The 19066-nt window shown below is 39.3% G+C and overlaps 1 long non-coding RNA gene across 2 annotated transcripts; it reads left to right on the top strand.

The window, feature by feature from the left end:
- The first annotated feature begins 2496 nt into the window (after positions 1–2496).
- LOC126309700 (uncharacterized) lies at positions 2497–17807 on the top strand. 2 transcript variants are annotated; one of them, XR_007554349.1, is made up of 4 exons: positions 2497–2787; positions 5193–5268; positions 14140–14335; positions 17600–17807. It is a non-coding gene; the product is annotated as an uncharacterized LOC126309700 (long non-coding RNA). The 2 variants fall into 2 exon arrangements; XR_007554348.1 differs by lacking the exon at positions 5193–5268.
- Positions 17808–19066: the final 1259 nt, after the last annotated feature.

Here is a 19066-nt window from a genome sequence, read left to right as displayed (position 1 = left end):
ACGTAGCAAAAGTTTTTTGCATGTAAAAGTGTGTAATAAAAATCGTTTGTGGTTTAAATTCAAAAACATCATGTAGGAACCTGTTCAAGGAACTTTGTATTCTAACAACTGCTTCCTAGTATATTTGTCCCTGAATGAAATTTTTTAGAAGTATTTCCAACCAATAGCTCAATACATAATATCAGTACCGTACTAGAAATAGGTACAGCAATCTACATAAAGACCTAAAATCACTTACCATGGTCCAAAAGGGGTCCAATATTCAGTAACATGCATTTTCAATAAACTGCCAGCAAGTCAGCAACCAATAAAAACTTGGTTTCAGATAAAGCATGGTTTACAGTGTGTTTGAAAGACTTTTTGATACAGAAGTGTGATTCCACCCGTCATCAATATGCCAGAAATGGCTATTTTAGGTGTGTCCATGACATCACTACACACATACACAGGGCAACAAACACAAAGACACATATAAATAATACAATAACATCAACCACCAAAAATACTATCAAACCAACGGGACAACTGCGGGAAGTTGGGGGTTTTAGGGTGAGGACAATCTAGTAAAAAAAAATTAATAATAAATAAAAAACCCATGATGCCAAAACACAAAATGAAGAACAAAAAGAAAAAAATAATATAGCACTCCGCTACACCAACAAAAATCTTCCCTTGAACACTATAGGCCAACCATAGGTGACCATACCAAAACACAAATACCTACAACTAAAAGCACGAAAATTGGAATAGGACATTTCCCTTGACCTACATAGGTAAATCTCAGATGACGGTAGCAAAACAACACATACAACTATGAAAATAGGAATCGGTCATTTCCAAACCCTATATAAGTCCTCCACAGCTACTGATGCCAAAAAACCAACACCTACAACACAATCCCAAAAGCCAACAAATCAATCATCCCTACATAAATTAGATCACATTCAATACTCCATGAATACACAAAACATCACAGCTAGAAAAAAAATTAATTACCACCAGCAAATTCCGGCACTGCAAACTAGATCGACCAGCCCCCCCCCCCCCCCCACACACACACACAAACCAACTCATTAACACCGTGCCGTAATGACATTCACACACCACAACACCTTTTTACGTCGAAGCAGATAGGTGGAATCAGACACTTCCATTGACCCCTCCTTCTACTCTGTAGATGAATATCATAACAGAGATTGAAAGACCAACTTAGGCAAAAGTTCTGCTATATTTAGTTTTGACAGCACTTGGTTGCAACAGTCAAGATCGGGTATTCTGTGTATGATAAATTTACTAAAAGTGCGTAACTGTGTTTTATTCTGTAAATATTGGGAGTTACTGTAATATATTCACATATTTTGACAATCTCCTGACAAATGATGAGGATAATATTTATTATATTCAACTGTACTATGTTACTCTTCCTGGCATGTTATTTGTCATTCACAATGGCCAGCAGCTATTTCCGAAGAAGTACGTAAATATTTGTTCGCTCCAGTAACTATCGCCTCTGAAATATCACCGGGGTCTAAGACTGGAGTCACTGGGTCAGGAACACAGACACACAGTTATTCCATGACCAACTTCCAGGTTACCTGTAATGGTGGCCCGATAACTGCCAGAGAGTGAGAACTGTGAGCCAATAACGATAACTGCCAGAGGAAAATACCGATCTCTGACAGTTATTTCCACAGTCGCTCAAATTCCTTATGGTACCTCTCTTTGCACCACGCATCCAAGCTAAATTGACATATGAGGTGGTGGCTTAAGGGAACGACCGTACTTGTTAATGCCTGTACTGCAGCTCCTATCAGCCACCACTCAGACATTAACTTTATTTAATTGTTTGTGCTAAAAGTAACGAAGACGCACGATATAGTACACAATTCTTATCAACAGATGGCGCACAGTCTCACAGTTATTCCCATGGCCTATAGAACGCCTACAAAATGATCTACCCTCTCCCTAGTTCCTAGCCAGATCTCCGATGAGTTGACAGGAAAGCATAGTACGATCTTCGGTCAACAGATGGTGCGAGGCACTGTTGACATTCGACAGTTTTTGAAATAACTGCCTGTATCAGAGGAACGGTTATCGCAGTAACCGTTACTTCTCAGTAAGTGGTTATTTCTATCAGTTCAGTTTTTTTTTTTTTTTTTTTTTTTTTTTTTTTTTTTTTTTTTTTTTTTTTTTGCCACCTTTAGTTCACAATGGCAGAGCGGAGCAGCAGTATTGCAGCTGCTTTTCTAGGCGTGAAAATGCAGGAGTAATACGTGCACTTGCGTCGGAATGGAAAGGTAATGATCACGTCCCATACAGTATTACATTAAGTGGGTAGCTACAGTAATTACATGTGTTAGAAGTTACAGAACTATAAAAGTTCTCGTTGTTTCGCACAGAATCAAAGTCAGTTCGAGTTGCTATAGGCGTAAAGCTGTCAGTGACATTCAGCTTTGGAGGCAGTGGTATTATTCATTACAAGACCAATGCAAAGATGCAGTATTGCGCTTGCTACAGTAAGCCTCCCTGCGTGTGGTAAAAATCAATGTATTACTTGCGTGTATGTTCTGTACTGAAATTGCGGGTGGTAGGTTGTGCGAGTTTGTGTTCTTCCTGACCGGCATCTAAAAATTCTTATTTACTATTGAGTTAGCTTAACTAAAGATACAGTAACTCTAAGAGCCTCCCCAGCTAACATTAATAATTCAGTAGGACTTTACTGTATCATACTAACGTCACTCCACGTTACCAGAATCAATGTCTGCTTTTCTTGTCAGCAGATGATGGGTTTGTATCTATTATTGTGACGTGAATAATGATTCATGTTTATGTGCGCAGTGGCATTGAACTTAAATGTCTCGTTTTGTCAGAATAAATCTCAAAACAAGACTATTTTTTTTTCTTATGTTGATTTGATATTGGCAACATCCACAGTTTTAGGACAAAGTTTCCACAGATTTTTGTAGAATGTGCAAACAATCTAATTTTATATCTGCCAGTATGAGGTATTAGCCTGCAGCTTCTATATTCAATTAGACAGTGAACTATATTTATTAATGTAGACTGTGGGGAACGGACCACGCTTTCTTGTCTGTTCCAATTCCACATAACTAGCTCTGCAGTCCCAGCTTTGTTATGTATGCATACTTAATGTATCTGCTATACCCCTGAACCATAATTCATTTTATACTGTACACAAGGAGAGAATCAAATGGACCATGAAATAAGGTCATTTTGTATGGAAGACACCTGAGGAATGAACGACTTGTCAAAGCAGCGAAATTCCTATCTCGAATAATTTTCTGAGTCTGATACTTTCTGAAGGTAGGCTCGTCCTGTCTATTAATGTCTGGACATGAGGAATAACTTTTTTTACCCAGCTCTTCAATTCATCCCCCAAACCCAATGTCAGTTTGTGTCCTTCAAATAGATCTGGTAGCCTGTATCAAACTCCAGCTGGCTTATAACCAATCTTTAGCTTTCTGTGGGTGCATAATGACCACTAAACTTCACATTAGAATGAGTGTCTGGTGCAGCTATTGTTTGATTTCAATGTGTAAATCATCTAAGAACCACAGTTGAAAAACAACTTTCTCTACAGCATGAGATTTGTCACCTAAATCTCTTTTCGGTTTCCTCCCCTTCCATAAGATAACCACACCATGACGTTCTTCAACTCCCCTGGATCCCCCATGCCACTTTATCATAGGTGTTTAATGTTGGGCAAAGTCTCTTCTAGTTCTATGTTATAATTATTTGTTCTTTGTTTGGTATCTTGCTCTATCTTTTTTCTGATGACTCTTTGCCCTTTTCTGTATATTGACAAGACACTCTTCTGGGGTGGCATTCCTGCAGGGCACATTTTACATGGTTTATACATTAATATGTCTATTAGTGAGGCATAGTGGACTACTCAGCATTTTTATTCTCTCTTTAGTTTTGTTTGATTGTGGGCTGCTTAATCAGAAAATATTTGAAGCTGGTGCTTTTGGTCTCTTCTTGAGCAACTAAGGAGAAATGACAGTTTAAAGTTCAGTAGGCATGTATGTTGTGACTGAAATCTGACAGTTGCCTTTCCACCCCCCACCTCCCCACCATCCTCCTCCCCTTCACCACCCCATTAGCCAAACGCAAGCACAAATGAGAACAGAATGTCCTAGTAATTATTAAGACATACAACTTTATAAAATTGAAACAGTGAATACTAGCAAATAGTGTCACATAACGTATTCTTTATCCCTAGTGTACTTTTAAGGTTTTACTATTTAAAATGTAATTACATTTTAATCACATTTCAGTTACCTATTTGGTTTTTATAACCATCAGCTGTGTTACAAGTGCACTATAATTTTCAGAATTGTTTGATATACATCTGAATTAATTTACGTTTTTTATTTTTATCATAAATAAACTCATAACTAAGTAACAGTACATTACTAAAAAGTACCTTTACGCAGAATGTGCCTTAGTCTTATAGCAAATGACAGCAGTGTTTTGGACCAGACGACACTGCAAGCTGCTGGCATCTGAACGAGCAAACGTGGCCGTCCACAGATCTGGTGCTTGGAACACTGGCTACATAGTAACATTATACTAATTTACAAATCTCTGAATATCTATCAGAGTTGTTTACAATTAACAGAGTTATGTCATAGTTTTTACAAAAATTACTCCTCAGATTCAAATTTGTTGACTTGCGGTAAGTGTTCAATACCTGTGGCTTCAGAAGCTGTGATAAATGTCCCCATAGTGAATATGTCACTCGCCAGTAGTGTGTGATGTGATATGAAAATTGCTGGCAGATTACAACTCCAAGCACCAGATCTGTGGACGGCCACGTTTGCTCGTTCAGATGCCAGCAGCTTGCATTGTCGTCTGGTCCAAAACACTGCTGTCATTTGCTATAAGACTAAGGCACATTCTGCGTAAAGGTACTTTTTAGTAGTGTAATGTTACTTAGTTATAAGTTTATTTATGATAAAAATAAAAAATGTAAATTAATTCAGATGTGGAGCTCTCCAACTTGCACTGTGAAACTTTGCCTTTCATTTTCATATGTTCTGTTGACTGAGCTACCTACGCAAAAGCCATTTCTGTCAATAAATTACTTTCAGAAATGTTTTCATCTGTTTCTGTTCACATTTCAGCTATTCTACACACATCTGTTCTCATACATAATGTTCTTTGTGTAGGTGAGGATAGTGCCACATACATAAAGCAGAGGGTGAAGAGGTTGAGACAAACAGAGTAGCAGAGCATTATATAGAGGTATGAAGTAGATTATTAAAATATCCTTGAAATAATGAAAAGTAATTTGGCCATAAAATTTGTTGTTTAAAGCAGAAGTTCTCATTAACCTCTCCAACTCTCAAAGCTCTCTTTCTCAGGGTTTACTTTCAGGATGGTAACTTGATTTAGGATCTGTTCAATTTAATAAACATGCAGGAACTTTACATTTTACACAAGTAAAGTTTTGTTCATTTTCAGAAACGATTACTTCTTGATTTCCAACATGTGGAGTGTAATTTTTAATCGCCTGTCATATTGTCACTGCACTAGTGGCACTTTTCAATATATGTAAGTTGACACATTTAGAAAATTGCTCACATATTGTAACAATGTGTAACACCTGCACAGCTCCAGGGAAGGGGACCACCTTAAGTGAATGGCAAGGATTTGCAGGGGTTTCTTGGTAATGACTAGGTGTAGCTCACCTTTGGAGCCATGGTTCAGAGGTTCAACATTTTGACAGACTAGGCATTTGTGGATAATCCATTACATGCTGCTTTGGAGGAAATGAAAATAGCAATACTCACTGACTTTCTCATCACATTTACCCACTCCTGGATCCCCAGTGCTCTATGGGTGCACAAGCTTAGCTTTTACCAGTTGTTATATCTCATGAGACAGCAATAACGTAATACATTATTGTGAAGCACACAGTATGTAACTAGTGCCTCAGGTGGGTTAAGGGTAAATTGTATTCAGATTTCTCTCCACAGGGGGGGGGGGGGGCTGTCTCTGAGGTGAGACATGTAACTAAATATAGTTAATGCAGATGATAAATGTTTTCTTGCATCAGTAAGACCTTATATTTAGTACTTTATCCCTTAGATCCCAAGTTACTACATCATTCTCTCCTTTTACATAAACTATTTCAAAACCATATTGTAGAACTGAACCAGTGTTGTGTGCAGTAATTTTCAATTGAGAAGGAAGCTTCAAGGCTGGTTATCACAGTATACTTTGGTGTGATTACCAACAAAACAGTGACGGAATTTCCTAAAAGTACATATAATAGTGGGAACTTTTAACTCAGTGGCCGTGTAGGCTCACTAGCAAAGAGTATTTTACAGACATTTCATGTACTGTAAATGCCTCTGATTTGTAAGGGGCAAGCTCCCAACCTGGTACATATCCATATGTTACAACAATTGTGAATTTGCTAGTACATTTTTGATTTTACTGAAAGCAGATTGGCCTATTTCTGACCAAATCTATGACATCTGTTTTGTGTAGAAAGTTCAGTAATACATCTGCGTTTGATAATTGGTCTGGAATGAAGTTACACTAGAAGTTGGATAAATCTGAAGGTACTTTTAATTGCCTCCTTGTCTGGGACACTAGAAAGCAATGAACTGATTGTATTTTTGTTGTCAGAACACTTTGAGGCATAATTATGTGTTACAAGAAATTCATTTTCTCACCACCAAATTTCATTTTTTGAAATTGATATAAAACTGCCTCTAACATCTCCTAATGCTCTTCCCAAGTTAGTGTGGCAGTCAACAAATCATGCACAAATAAAGTAATTCTTCTTAGTAATTCCAGGTCTAATAAATAATCCATTGGTGCTATAATCAAACCACCACTCACATTGAGAGTAAACAAAATCATTCTAAACTGGTAGGTATGACCTGTAAAGATAAAAGCATTGTCTTTCTAGAAGTGTCTACGAGTATGACACACTGAAATTAATTGAAATGAAGTACCTGATCCCTTGGATCCACTGGATTTGTTGATATAAAAATTTCTGGTGAGATTCACACAGGATTACCATTTTATTAATTTCAGTCATGGGCAATACCAGCCTAATACTACTCCCAGCCTTAGCTGCAGCTAACAAGAGGTTAGAGGTTGGGCTGTTTTATGGCCTAATTGCTTCATCATGTGCAACTGGAACGGACAGCTGTCCGTTCCAAACAAGGAATGGGCAGAAAGGTAGACAGAATGGTACATGTGCTGAAATATTCAGATAACACAAGTTTTTTCTTCAAATATCTCAGCTCATTTCCCTGAAATATTAACTATACCTTTTCTCTCAATTTTAGTTAAAGACTGAGATTCTCATAACTTCAACTTAATTTTCTGTTCAGTATTCAGTCGAGTGAGTATTTCAGTATGTTGGTGTAAAGATTTGTTATTTTCTATGTTGACGAACTGTGATTTGATCACCTGGCAATTTTCATTCCAATGAGATGAGACTGTGCTTTACATTTGTGAACATAATATAGAATTTCCTCCATGTAGGCAGTCCATGATGAATTCCTTTATTATGAGCAACATGCTTATCATTGCTACATTCCCTGTCACCAGCAGAATGCAAGTCTGCCATTTAATTATCTGAGATTGTGTGCTATGCTATGGCTGCTAAAATCCTGATAATTTAGGCAGGTTTATCAGATGACATTATTTTTCAAACAGGCCTTGGGGAATAACACTTGCTGCGTCACCTGTGTCTATTGTCATTATCGTAAGTATGCCTCCCACCACAGCATGTATGGCAGCCTACATCACAGTTTGGATAGTCTGACAGTTTATGTTGCTGTTAGATAGATAAAAAATCTACTCAGTGGGGCAGAAGGGGTCACACACTTACACACACTTTTGGAGCCACTAGTTCTGTCCTCAGAGAAGGGTTGAAAGAGAAGGAAGAGGGATGCAGGGAAAGGAACTATAGGACTTTAGGAAAAGGGATTGAGTTTGGAAAAGTCACCTAGAGCCTTGGGTTAGGGAAGACTTACCAGTCAGGATGAGAAGGGAAGACTGATTGTTTGCGACTGTACTGGACAAGATCCAAAAACCTGAGAACTTTAAGGTGGAACACAGGGTAATCTGCAAGAAAGAGGTTAGTGCTAAAACATTGTGCATTAGTTAATAAAAGCAAAAAAACTGAGTGCATTGCATATAACAATAACAGAGATGGGACAAGGATGGGGACAGTGGAAAATACAGGTCATAAAATGAAAAATGGAGTGAAGAAAGTAGTAGTTAGTGTGAAGAAATGCTGAGACGCGGGACATTGATGTGCACTCACAAACTATGTGTAACTTTCCTGGCAGTGGCCTGTTCAGTAGCATATACTGTAGTTGTTGGAGTTGTCTGCTAAGCAGCAGCAGCAGCAGCAGCAGCAGCAGCAGCAGCAGCAGTGACTGAAAACAGCAAATTATGACAACTTGCCTTTGTCTTCCCTAACTGTGAGTCAGCCAATTTTACCCCTATTCACCTTTTGCCATCTACTCTTGTAGTGTTTTAATTTATCTATTTGTCTTGGTAGATACAATTTCATTGGTAGCAGCAAGACATAAGGAGGCCATAGACATCTGTTGTTGTTGTCTTTAGTTCTGAGACTAGTTTGATGCATCTCTCAATGCCACTATCCTGTGCAAGCTTCATCTCCCAGTACTTAATGCAATCTTCATCCTTATGAATCTGCTTAGTGTATTCATATCTTGGTCTCCCTCTATGATTTTTACCCTCCACGTTGCCCTCTAATACTAAATTGGTGATCCCTTGATGCCTCAGAACATGTCCTACCAACCGATCCCTTCTTCTGGTCAAGTTGTGCCACAAACTCCTCTTTTCCCCAGTTCTATTCAATACCTCCTCATTAGTTATGTGATCTACCCATCTAATCTTCAGCATTCTTCTGTAACACCACATTTCAAAAGCTACTATTCTCTTCTTGTCCAAACTAGGTATCGTGCATGTTTCACTTCTATACATGGCTACACTCCATACAAATACTTTCAGAAAAGACTTCCTGACATTTAAATCTATACTCGATGTTCACAAATTTTTCTTCTTCAGAAACACTTTCCTTGCCATTTCCAGTCTATATTTTATATCCTCTCTACTTCGACCATCATCAGTTATTTTGCTCCCCAAACAGCAAAACCGTCTCTCGTTTCTTAAACCAATTCCCTCAGCGTCACCCGATTTAATTCGACTACATTCCATTATCCTCATTTTGCTTTTGCTGATGTTCATCTTATATCCTCCTTACAAGACACTCTCCATTCTGTTTAACTGCTCTTGGAAGTCCTTTGCTGTCTGACAGAAATGCAACCACCCATAGTTACTGTGATTTAGGAATATTTTTACTGGTTTGTTCTTTTGTTTGTAAGGGATTTATTACTAACCCGAGTGCAGCAGTGAGAGTTTTGTTGAGGTGTGGCTCTATCCACACCAGGTACCCTGTCTTATTCCCCATTCTGCTGAGACGATATCTTATGTAGTTAGTTTGATCATCATAGTAGGCTGTAGCTTGTGTTTGTTAAAAAGTTCACTATTCTGTGCTTGTGCAGTTCCTTCTTTAAATTTGTTGAAATTTACACATTATGTGTGTGAGTGTACCACTTTAGTAAGTTTTGGAAAAACAGTTGCCTTCTTGTCCTTCATGACTCCTTGTGGTCATCTTTCTGGTTTTGACCTGTGATTCTTTTAAAGTTCTGCCAAAGGTCTGCTGAGTTCCTAGGATTGAAACTTTGGAATTTGTTGATTGGGCTCCTTCTGTTGCTTGGTTTTCGAAAAAGCAATGGAATCAGTCGAATTGAGAGTTGTTTTGTACGGTGTACCAACATGTGTTTTTTGTTTCATGATCGCCAAAATGTTTCTAGGGATTAGAGCTGCTCCTTTTCTTACTTCATTAATGTGAGCACTGAAGATCATTGTGGTACTTATTGATTTTGTAATTTAGGTATTTTGTTTCTCTAGAACATTTACATTATATGCTTTTTCAGTTGCAGGGTGTATTGTATGTAATGGATGAAGTTTTTGGAAAGTTTTTGTGGCGTCTTAGCATAATTTTTCCTATAAACCTAAGGGGTGCTGATGTTAGGAAGATTGGGTGATGTCTCACAGTGCTCATAGTGCGTATTTATGTGTTGGTGTATTGATGTGCCTGTGTTATACGTGAAAATTTGCCTTCACTGGGTTGCCTAAAAATATTGGTTTACTGAATTTAGTCTTCTAGCGGACATCTATTCCTGTCAGTTCTTCTGTCTCCAAAATTATGGGTCTAGCATTGAACTCGTGGAAGGTAATGCGCTCATAAAATGATTAAATTACTTTAAGAATTGTAACTACCAGCTGCTTAATACGTATTTATTTATACCAATCGGTGTTTGACTTTTGACCATTTTAATTTGTGCCAACTGAAGACTAATTCGTGTTCTATCAGTGTTAAAAACAAAAACAATTCTGAATGTTATTCATCACTTATAATCGTGGAAAACGGGAGTAACAACCCATTTTCTTCACTCTGTTGCCAACTGATATCTTTGTTATCATTGGAAAATTATGTCCACAGTCAGTTACATATTGTGTACAGGTCCTGATGATATTGCTGAAGTCAGTTCTGTGGATGCATTAAATATTTTTATTCTAATATTGCATGTATAAATTGTGGGGAAAAAGTACTTAAAAGACGTTTTCCTGGAGAGCTACTACGAACAGACAGTGCAAGCATTTGATCGAATGATGCGAATATTCCTATGAAGTAGTGCCATCGTGAGAAGAAAAAGAAAAAGGAGAAGCAATAAGGGGTCACCTCGGTCACCTCGGAGGCCACCAAGGGCCTGGCTTGGAGCGAGAACTGCTGCCGCTATCAATAGGCCGAGTAATAGTCCATTTTTTTCAATAGATTCATCATCCACCATGTTAAGATGGTCAGGAGGGGGAGCTTCTTCTGCCGGTGAACGGCCAGATGTTCTGCTACAAGTGGTGCAGCCAGGCAAAAAGGATGGTGGCCTGAGGTGACAACTGAGGTGTGTCGCAGGAGAAGTAATGCGCAGTGGAGGAGAAGGTGAACTTTTCTTCTTATGAGCCTTCTTGAAAGATCGTGTAGTCAAAGTACTCGTCGATGGCTGGGAGTTCCTGGTATGTATGAAGTCCTCATGGGACCGTTCCTTCTCTAATGCCTACGCATCTGACTTCTGGGTCTTAGCTTTGCAGAAGCTGATGAAGGTGCTTGTGTGTTAGGGGTGATGGGAGGAAGAGGAGACATTGACCAAGCAATCTTAGCACTGGCCGAGCGGACAACTGTTGCACTAAAAGTCAGATCGCATGTCTGCGTCGACACCTCCCTGGTAGTCTGACAAGAGGCGAGGACCGTACTGTATTTCCCAGCTAGGAGCAGCGTGAGCCTCCTACTAACAAAAATCTTGCAAGCAGCCAAGGTGGACACTTTCTCTTTGACCCGAATTTACTGTATACAGTGTTCATCCTTTTAGATGGGACAGTCGCAAGAGAACACTACATGGTCACCCTGATAGTTCATGCAACAAGGAGACGGATGCGGACAGTCACCTTCATGGACGTCCCTGCCACAAGTGACGCATTTAGCCACATTAGAACAAGACTGGCAGGTGTGGTTAAAACGCTGACACTGTAGCAGCGCATAGGTGTCGGGACATAGGGGTGAACAGAAATAACCTCTTAGCCCGCTTTGATGCGCGACGACAGCTGAACACTAGCAAAGGTCAAGAAAAGTGTCCGGGTCGGTAGATGTTTATTGTTGACCTTTTTCATGACCTATGGACAGCCGTCACGCCCTTCTGAATAACAAAAGGGTTGACAGATGAAAAATCCTTTCCGTCTTAAGATCTAGAAACTACGAGGAACTTTGGAGCAGGCTGTAGTACGTTTGTCACGGGTGGCTGGTCAAGTTTCCGTTCTTGTGCAGAAGTGGAGAGAGGAGAAGAGAAATCCATTGTGGATGAATCCCCCATGATTGCTACTGTCTCCAATGGCGTGCTCATTCCTTGTGTGGACTCTCCCAGAGGCCACTCCCACCTCAGATGAATGTTTACACCACACGTCACACCTCCCGAGAAACGGACGGAGGGACCAATCGACATGTTCAGAAGGTGTCAGCTTAGGTAATCACCCCTCCCTGGGCCTGGCCTTTACCAGGGGGTATGCACAGGCTCTACTTGTCTACCCAGGAAGGGGAATTACGCTTTACCCCATCACCAGCAACGTATGCGAACTAGTGGGTCGGCCTGAAGGCACGCATAGGGAGGAGAGGGGAACAAGGCAAGGTAAAAAGTAAGGAAGACCGTGAGAGGAAGAAGGACAAAGAAAGGAAACAGAACGGAAGAAACCAGAATAAGCGAAAAACCAAGATGACCACAAATGTAAGTCGTTGAACCATCTGTCTCCGGAAGTAGGCACAAGCTACCCCTTAGTGGGGAAGGGACTCCTTTTAGTCACCTCTTACGAAAGGCAGGAATACCTCAGGCCTAGTCTTACCCCAGACCAGCAGGGGCAGTCTCATTCATTTAACATACTACTACATGCTACTGTGTTTTAATTACATTGTGGAAAGGAAGTTGCTGCCCACCATATAGTGGAGATTCTGAGTGGCAGATAGGCACAACAAAAAGACTGTCTCAATTATAGCTGATAATAGTACACTACTGGCCATTAAAATTTCTACACCAAGAAGAAATACAGATGATAAATGGGTATTCATTGGACAAATATACTATATGTGAAAATGTAATCATATGTCAGTTTTAGTCATTTGGGTGCATAGATCCTGAGAAATCAGTAACCAGAACAACCACGTCTGGCCGTAATAACGGCTTTGATATGCCTGGGCATTGACTCAAATGGAGCATGGATGGTGTGTACAGGTACAGCTGCCATGCAGCTTCAACACGATACCACAGTTCATCGAGAGTAGTGACTGGCGTATTGTGACGAGTCAGCTGGTCAGCCACCACTGACCAGACTTTTTCAGTTCGTGAGGGTTCTGGAGAATGTGCTGGCCAGGGCAGCAGTCTAACATTTCTTGTATCCAGAGAGGCCTGTACAGGACCTGCAACATACCATCATTCATTATCCTGCTGTAATGTAGGGTTTCGCAGGGATCGTACGAAGGGTAGAGCCACAGGTTGTGACATAACTTAAATGTAATGTCCACTGTTTAAAGTGCCATAAATGCGAATAAGAGGTGACCAATACGTGTAACCAATTGTACCCCATACCATCACGCCGGGTGATACACCAGTATGGCGATGACAAATACACGCTTCCAACAGTCATGTCGCCAACACAGATGCAACCATCATGATGCTGTAAACAGAACCTGGATTCATCCAAAAGATTAATGTTTTGCAATTTCTGCACCCAGGTTTGTCATTGACTACACCATTGCCGGCCCTCCTGTCTGTGATACAGCGTCAAGGGTAACCACAGCCATGGTCACCGAGCTGGTAGTCCATGCTGCTGGAAACATCGAACTGTTCATGCAGATGGTTGTCGTCTTGCAAACTTCCCCATCTGTTGACTCAGGGATTGAGACGTGGCCACATAATCCGCTACAACCATGTGAGTAAGATGCCTGTCATCTCGACTGCTAAAAGTACGAGGCCATTGGGATCCACCAAGGCATTACATATTACCCTCCTGAACCCACCGATTCCATATGCTGCTAACTGTCATTGTATCTCAACCAACACAGGCAGCAATGTCACGATAGACTTGGTGTGCATTTATCCTCCTCACACAAGTTATCACAACAACATTTCAACAGGCAACGCCAGTCAACTGCTGTTTGTGTATGAGAAATCAGTTGGAAATGTTCCTCATGTTAGCACATTGTAGGTGTCACCACCGGCTCCAATCTTGTGTGAATGCCCTGACAAGCTAATCATTTGCGTATCACAGCATCTTCTTTCTGTCTGTTAAATTTTATGTCTGTAGCACATTATCTTCATGGTGTAGAGATTTTAATGGCCAGCAGTGTTGTTACCAGTACTTCTTTTATGGTATGCAGTATTGTAGTGCAGTGTAACGTAAATGAATATTGACAAATAGTTGCCACATATTTGTGTTTGCTTGTACTTCCAGTTCCAAGAACGTCTGCCAGCCAGGGCAAGTAGCTGTTTTATATGCTGCGAAGTGGTGGGAACAGCAGCAGCACTCATGACTGCCCTCACCAGCACTAACAGAATCAGCCAGAGGCTGGCTGAAATTATACACATGTGGAATGTTGAAACAAAGGAAAGGAATGCTCTGTTAAGTGTGCTGTTCACAAATTAATGAGGTACACAAAAAGGAAATGTGGGTAAAGCAGCTGAAAAAATTAATTATACTCTGTGTGCTCCCCAGGGACCCTGATTACAGTAAGCAAAGCAGACACTTCACAAATGAGTCACATTATGTGATTTTTGGTATTTATGACAATTTTGTCCTTAAACAGATTATTGTGATTTCAGGTCAACATGGAAAAAAGGGGAGGGGGAGATGGTGTGATCATTTTAGTTGAGAGTGGTTTATGTCTGTTATGGAACACTGAGAACCCTGCTATTTCAGTGGACCACCTTGCTTAATTTGTATGTTACTAAATGTAAAAGACTGAGGGTCCTGTTTTATTTACTGAATGAAATGTTTGGCAACACTGCTCTATGAGTATAATCTAAGCTTTCATTGTTGTATAAAAATGCAATGCACTGTTGAAATTGTTGTAAGGTTGTAACTGTCAGTCGACAAGTTACTAAGCAAGTGTGATGTGATTATGTAATGTACTACGTGCAGTCTTTGTATTTTGGCACACACACTTCTTTTTGTTATAAACTGACAATGTCGAAACAACAAACTTTAATTTCTTTCTTTTCTGATAAAGACACTGTATTGCAAAAGGCACACAAGAGTGACTCTACTGAAAGAAATGCTAGTGATTGTGACTAACTGCATAGGTCTACCAAGTCATCAGTTTCCCTTCCACAGTTTTCAAACGATAAATGTGCTGTTTCTGGCCCATCCATGAATTTCAATTCTAAACAAAGTAGTGAATGCGAGGTTAAGTATCAGCAAAAATGGGAGTGTAAGCACAATTTGTTGAAGTTTGATCACAATCAGGGTGGGGCTTTCTGCAAATTGTTTCAATTGCATTTAATAAATGATATCGAAGCTCTACAGAAAACAGGAGGAGTGTTCATTTCTGTACCTTTCACTAAATTTAAAGACTCTACTGGAAGCATGGGAAAACTAGAAAATCACACCAAGTCAGAAAAACATGCAAGAGCCATTGCAGCAAATCATACACATAAATTTAAACAAAATGAAAACTTAAAAGCTTTAAATTGCAAAGCATCGTAATCATTCATTCGAAGTCTGTATTTCCTTAGTAAGGAAGAAATACCCCACACAACAAATATGAACCTCTAATTAGAAAGGTTGTACTGAAAAGGGACATTAACCTTGAACAGTGGTTAAAATTTCAGAGCAAAAGGTCCATATATCTTAGTATGTATACTGCATCAGAATTTTTGACTTGTTTGGGAGAGTCTTTAGACTTTCAAGATGAAACCCTTTTACATGACAAATATTTTTCATTAATGGCAGACAAATCTACAACTATATCCAACCAAAGTCAACTGTCTTTAGTAATTTGAAATGTAGCACTGTTTCCATCATTTGAGGTGAAGGAAAGATTTTTATGTCTCGTTGAGTGGAAAAGCACTTGAGCTGAATCAATATTTACAGCAATTGCTACTGAACTAAAGGAAAAAACTCTTATGACAGATCATCTTGTTCTTTCAACGGTGCTGCTAATTTTAGTGGTTCTATCTCAGGAGTCCGCGTTCGATTGTCAGAGAGGAATGGCTATAAGCTGTGATACGTTCACTGTAGAGCACATGTATTGTCAATTGCTGACACTAAATGTAGGAATAAACACCCCATTAAGGCACTTACAAACTTTTTCATGGTTCTTCCAAATGAGAAAATGTTTTGCATGAAATTCAGTGTGCTTTAACGCAACCTGTTTTAAAAATACCCAAAGCTGTTGACATCTGATGATTTAGTACCTATCACATAGTTCATCTTATTTTCCTAACCTACAAGTCCATTATAATGGCATGTGAACATATACAAAAGGATGGCACAGATTTAACAAGTTTAGCTGGAGGAATTTTGTTAGAAATGATGAATTCTAATTTCATTGTAGGTTTAATGATTTTAGACGAAATGTTAAATGCAGTCTCAAACTCCCGTAAAGTTTTGCAGACACAATCACTTAAAATTTAGCGAATCCCTCTACTTTTTCCTGGAACTCCGGAACATTTAAGACACATTGTCTGTGACTGCAATGGACATAGTGCAGAAAATGACTCTTAATGAAATTAAGAAACTGCAAGAGGATGCAACAGAAGTTAAAGGTGTGGTATTCCTAAATGTAGAGGAGCACATTCAAGCTACAGAAAGTGCAAGGAAATTTGTTGAAAGTATGATTGATGAAATTGAGCAACAGCTTGATGAGAAGGCAATAAAAGTGATAGAACTAAGAGCATACTTTGAAAGTTTTTAAAGAATTTCACGATTTTAGTGATAATGATTGTAAAGAACTGTGCTCAATTTTGGGGCTTACAAACATGAACACTGTTATTAGATGGTAAGTCTTCTCATGTGGCTTCTTTCATTCTGAGAGCCGACATCGGCTACGAAGCGCTACGGACACTCACTGAATGTTTACTGTCCATCCCAGTTTCGACTTGCAGTGTGAAAAGGATATTTAGTACAATGAACAGGGTGATGACTAAATTGAGGACTAGGATGTGTCAGGAAACTCGTCAAGCTTGTGTGAAGATTTCAATTTAAGGAGACGGGCCAACAGTAAATTTTATTCATGACATCATCTACAGAGATGCTGTAAAAAAGCCTCTAATAATTAGTTTGATGTAAATTTGAGTTTTTGCGTGCAATGAAGTTATTTTATTATTTAATGTAATTAACTTAGGCTTAGCCTAACAGCTTAGTACTTAATCTACATATTATTTAACTATATATTAGCTATTCATGAAAAATTGAAAATAATAGTGCTGCTATGTCTTTAGAACGCTGTTACTTAAATTTTAAGCCTCAAGCTTTGTCTTGTTTTATTAACTTATTTCTGTCTCACAAGAATGGAGGAACATATGATAACACAGAAACATTTGTTTCAGAAAATAACACTTTCTCAAATTATATACAAAGTCCATGCACTTCTGCATGGTCCAATTAACTGATATTAAAAATGGAAGATGTGTTGTATAACTTGATGAAATAGAAACTGAAGAAAATCCATGTCTAGTTCAACATACTAAAGTTTGTTAGCATAGAGATTCAGCAGCTTGAGTGAAGGTCACAAGTAATGATTGTCAATCACAAATTGTGTGGGGTAGGTCATTGTATCGTATTTTGTACTGCTTCAAACTGCTGGTATAGTAGTTACAGGTACTCCCTTTAGGGTATGCAGTAATGTAGTCCACCATAACAATTGAATATTGAGAAATACTTAACACAGAGATGTATTTGCTTTTACTTCCAGTTACATGGATGTCGGCCAAGCAAGTGCTACGTGTGCGGAGGAGCAGTTGGTGCAACAGGCTCACCCCTGATGGCCTGTACTGGAACCACAAAAATGCGACTATATCAGAGACTGGCAAAAATAGACATTCTGGACATCGCCATAGAGCAAGCCGGAATGCTGTGCCTAGTGTGCTGAGCCAGTATTAATAAAATGCATGAGCACGAAACCCGGCTGAAGCAAAAAAAAAATAAATAAATAAATAAAAATAAAAAAATAAAAAATATATATAATCCTCCTCCTGTTTCCCTGGGACCCTGATTATGGAAATCATTGCGAAAACTCCAAAAATAAGTCACATTAAATGATTAAACTTGCCACAGAAAGTTAAGCATGTAACCGAAGGTATGTCTATTTCATTAAACAACAGCTGTCCAACATGGATATTAATGTAATGAACTGGCTCTGACTGCTTACCTAAACACAATGGAAAATTGTGTGTGGAAGTAGCACAAACAATGTCAGAGAAATGGCTATGAAAAACCATTTCTAGCTCATGTTCTTTGGGACTGATTTTTTGACTCCTCTGAGGAAGTTGCCTCTTCAGGCAGACGGGTCCAATGCCTCTCAGATTTGGGGCCAGGGTGCATGACTGAAGTTAGAAATAATGGGGCATTCTGGATAAAAATTAAGGCACTGAAAATATTTTACTTTCTTTCTTTGGTCTGCTGCACAGTGTTGTGTCAGTGACAGCCAGCACACAATATCAAAGATGAGAAGAAAATTTGAGCTAGTTCTAATTGACATTACCCTTGTAACTGAAATTTATTTTTATTTAATATTCTGAGTATTAGGTTGTCTTTACTTGCTCTGTCTCTAAACAGACAATAAACTGAATAAATCAAGAGCGCCCCTTTTTAAGACTATTTCTTGTTACTTCAAGTTCATCTTTGTTCCCTCTATTGTAACCCATCAGGCTGCCAAAAAAATGTGCAAAACATATCTTCTGGTTATAGAAAGAAACTTCCACATGGGAAAAATATATTAAAAACAAAGATTCCAAGTCTTACCAAGTGGGAAAGCGCTGGTAGATAGGCACAATAAATAAAACACACAAACACACACACAGAATTTCTAGCTTTCGCAACTGACGGTTGCTTCTTCAGGAAAGAGGGAAGGAGAGGGGAAGACGAAAGGATGTGGATTTTAAGGGAGAGGGTAAGGAGTCATTCTAATCCCGGGAGCGGAAAGACTTACCTTAGGGGCAAAAAAGGACAGGTGTACACTCGCACACACACACATATCCATCCGAACATACACAGACGCAAGCAGACATTTGTAAAGGCAAAGGGTTTGGGCAGAGATGTCAGTTGAGGAGGAAGTACAGAGGCAAAGAAGTTGTTGAAAGGCAGGTGAGGTATGAGCGGCGGCATCTTCAAGTTAGCGGAGGTTGAGGCCTGGCGGATATCGAGAAGGGAGGATATACTG

Source organism: Schistocerca gregaria, unplaced genomic scaffold, assembly GCF_023897955.1.
Source record: "Schistocerca gregaria isolate iqSchGreg1 unplaced genomic scaffold, iqSchGreg1.2 ptg000364l, whole genome shotgun sequence".
Classification (NCBI taxonomy): Eukaryota; Metazoa; Arthropoda; class Insecta; order Orthoptera; family Acrididae; genus Schistocerca; species Schistocerca gregaria.
Note: the sequence above shows the minus strand (reverse complement) of the source record. Positions and strands in the feature narration are given on the sequence as shown.